This window comes from Palaemon carinicauda, chromosome 25 (assembly GCF_036898095.1).
Source record: "Palaemon carinicauda isolate YSFRI2023 chromosome 25, ASM3689809v2, whole genome shotgun sequence".
In the NCBI taxonomy this organism is placed as follows: Eukaryota; Metazoa; Arthropoda; class Malacostraca; order Decapoda; family Palaemonidae; genus Palaemon; species Palaemon carinicauda.
In genome coordinates this window covers 104,727,826-104,731,975 of record NC_090749.1, presented here as the reverse complement: position 1 = coordinate 104,731,975, position 4,150 = coordinate 104,727,826, and positions in this window count along the sequence as shown.

The window sequence follows — 4,150 nt, the reverse complement described above, 5'->3', positions numbered from 1 at the left end:
ATGTTTTCGTAAATATCTCGAGCATCCGTGAATTCGTATTGCGTGAGTTGAATTGAGAGAGAGAGAGAGAGAGAGAGAGAGAGAGAGAGAGAGAGAGAGGGGGGGGGTAATTTTTTCCTAGTATCAATTTAAACTCGTTGGGTTTTTAAATAATACATATTGTGAAGAATTTTCTTCACTCTTCTTTTTTCAATCGTATTTTTAGTTTTCTTCTACTAATACTTTAGCTACCCCTAAACGTTCTCTCTTACATTCAGTTTTCTTTAATGAAATTTAGGGATGACTATTTTAAACTAAAACTTGTTGACTGGCGCACGCCATGCTCGTGACGTCACAGCGTAGATACGCACAACAGAGGGCCTTAGTGTAACCCCGGCGTATGTTGGTTCTTTCCTTAACTACATGGGTCGAAATTAAATTCCTAAACTGAGTTTTGATATAAATTTCAATACTGCTGAATTAATGCATCTTTTATTTCTCAATACCAATTAAGGTTTGTTAATTTTAAGATGTATGCCCATCGCACCAGTCCATTGCTGGTTAATCATTTAAACTATTAATTTTTTGCTTGGAGACTAGCACAGTCTCTGGGTCACATGGGCCACGTGTCCGACCCAATTTTGATTATTCATTATTGCAGACCACGTGTCTAATAAACCATTTTTCATTGTTTTAAATTGCTTTCAATTTGCATTTCTTTTATGATATTTTTGTGTTGTTAAGATGTCCGTTTTCTTTTGATGTAAATTTGTGAATAAATCAATATTAGGTTAATTAAACCTCCTTAGTATTTTTGCTCCCTCATTTATTTTAACGTGTGAATTGAATAGTTGATCACGGGACAGAATACCCAATATTTGAAGAGTAAACCTAAGTAAGTCTATAGGTGGCAACAGCGAGGAACTTTGCATCAATATATCTGCTTCGAAGGTAAAGATCCTTATCTTTAAACTTTTCAACTACTTTACATCACTGCTCCCATTTTTGGTTTTGTCTCTAATTACATTAACGTAAAATACCTGTCCAGCATCTCATTGGGGTAGCTGGGACGGAATCGGAACAGAGCCTAAGAGTGAGATGACTATAGACCTGACAAAGCTAGAGTAGGCCATAAATTACCTTATATTTTTACGTGTGGAGTTCTCTCTCCGGCCTCTGGACAGTAAATTTCCTCCTTTTGTATTTAAGAGTGAAGGTTAGTAAATTGTGACAGTAAAGTATTAGCAGGGCGTTTGTGCCCCGAGAGTAAGTGCTCATTATCCTCCCCTGTTGAACTTTATGTAACTGTCATAAGGAGACTTTCCCGGACTAAGTTCCCACTCAAACATTTAGATGATAAAAATTCTCCACACACACACACATATATATATATATATATATATATATTAGGAAAAAAAATATATCAATGCGTTTTGATTTTACCTCCACTTAACAGAGAACTGTATTATATAGATAAAGATATTACTAATGGTAGGCCTACCAAATTCTCCAGACATTCTAATCTACCAATTAATGAACACTAATATATCTAAAAGATTATTTGAACCAATAAAGTTTTCAATATATTCATTCTTTAATTTGACGTTTCTTAAAATTAAAATCCCTTTATTACTTACATTTGTATCAAACCCAGGACGCTTCAAATGACAGCCAAGGGAGTTACCAGCAAGCAAACGGAAGTCGTGAAACTGATATGGTAACTAGCTGGATACTAGGAGTTACCTGGAAGGCCCGCGCTGTGGGACGTAGGCCTACCAGCATATAGTACCTAATAGCACTGAGTTTTATATGACCTAATAGATAGCAATAGATTATTATATGATTTCTGTTTGTTTGATTAAGAACTTCACACACACACACACACACACATATATATATATATATATATGTATATATATATATATATACATATATATATATATATACACGCACACACATATATATATATATATATATCTATATATACATATATATATACATATATATATATATATATACATAGACATATATATACATATATATACACACATATAAATATATTACATATACAAATATATATATATATATATATACATATATATTTATATATATATATACATACATATTCTGAGTATGTACAGTTTAATGTACGTTGAAATAATGGATGGTTTGTGTCTAAGAGAGCTTTGTTGGTGGTATGTTATGAAACACATTATCATCTTTTTTTCTTTTTTTTTTAATACCCCTCTGTGGGGCCCCCCCCCCCAAAAAAAAGAAATGCCTTAATCATTTATTATTATTTTTTTAAGGTATTGAAAGCAGCCCCCTACACTCAATAGGTAGGGAAATTTAGACTACAAAGTACTGTGTGTATATAGGAAAGATGAAGCTGCCAAAAGAACAGTTACTCAAGACTTGTATTTAAGAATGCTCGGCTACATGTAACTTGATTCAAAATTAGGAACAAATGAAACTAGATTAGTCGTATCATTAACCTAGGTGGCAACATATTGACACAGAGGGTTTATGGACAGTTTTTTCAAATACTTGCTCCCAGAAGTAAGTGAACATAAAGTGGCATAGAACAGTTTTTTCAGTGATGGCCAAACTTTGTGTTGTTAATTCCTAAACCCAGTGGATTGTTTATGCAGATTATGAACCACAGTGTTGAGGGGTTCTCCTTTAAGCTTGAAGTTTGTTTCTGTCATAGTCAGGAAGAAATCTGCAGGATTCACCTGAGTATGTTGCTAAATCAGCCTGGAGTGGTCTATTGAAAGCAGGTTTGCTTGGGGGTGTGTGTGACACTGAAATCAAGAGGGGGCTTCAGGAACTTATCATAAATGACCTCACCTCTTATCCATTGTCAAGTGTAGAATAACCATGACATACTGTGTATCACTGAGGATACAAATTATTTTTTTTTTTTTTTTTTTTTTTTTTTGTCTTGTTAACTATTAGAAGATCTGCCATGGATACATCTAAGTCTCTGCTTGTTTTGTGAAGAGTTGATATTTCATACTATAGTTTTGTATTTTTTTTTTCTCTCAGTTGTTCCCTTTAAAAAATATATATGTTTTCTTGTTTTTATAAAGACAGAATTTCATTTCAGAACCTTTCTCAGCCACTATTTTTTTCTTAGGTTTTAAATCTTTCTAATAAGTTACTTATCATAATTGTTTTTTATCCCATACTGCATCCTGTTGTCAGGTTTAAAAAAATGTATAATATTCCCTTTCACCTAATGTTCTGACATTTTTCACTTGAGCTTGAAACTATCTTACCTAAAGGAGATAGAGCTATATATAAATTCTACTAACTTCTCAGAAATGAATCAATGGTTATCTTACATATATCCAGCTAGCCCTAGGCTCTTACATATATCCAGCTAGCCCTAGGCTCTTACATATATCCAGCTAGCCCTAGGCTCTTACATATATCCAGCTAGCCCTAGGCTCTTACATATATCCAGCTAGCCCTAGGCTCTTACATATATCCAGCTAGCCCTAGGCTCTTACATATATCCAGCTATCCCAAGGCAATAGGAATTTAAGAAGTAAGATCCTAGCTAGGTCCCCTTGCCCAATATAAATCAAGGGGTGGTGCCCAGTGCTCCGTTCTCTTGACCTGTTACCTAGATTTTTAGGTATTCAACAGTTGTATATTTTTTCTGTAGTGAACGTTGGGTTGTGGTCGGCATTCGGACACTAGGCAGTTCAGGTGCTACTTCTGGCCACAGTCCGCAAACCTGAATAAACTAGAACTAGAGACAAATGTTAACACAAGACACATGAGTGACAAACATAGGCTATCTGAACCAAGAACAAATAGTAAATTTGGTGAAAGGGCTTTTAGCTACTGTGCGCCTAGACATTATAATAAACTGCCAACTGAAATGAAGGACCTAAAGGGAGCAATTGAATTTAAGAAGAAACTAAAGACATTACTTTTCACAAGATCCTATGATTTGCAAGATGCTACAATCAAGGAATTGTATAAGTTATAAAGAAAATGTTTTCGTTAGATGATTAATATGGACCCAAAGAGAAGTAGTTCACTCGACTTCAGTGGAGGGTTGGATTTAAACCCAAAACAAGAAAACATGTAAACTACAACGTTGAGTAGTTGCGCAATACGGTTGGTCACGTGATAAAATTACTTAAATTCTTACCAG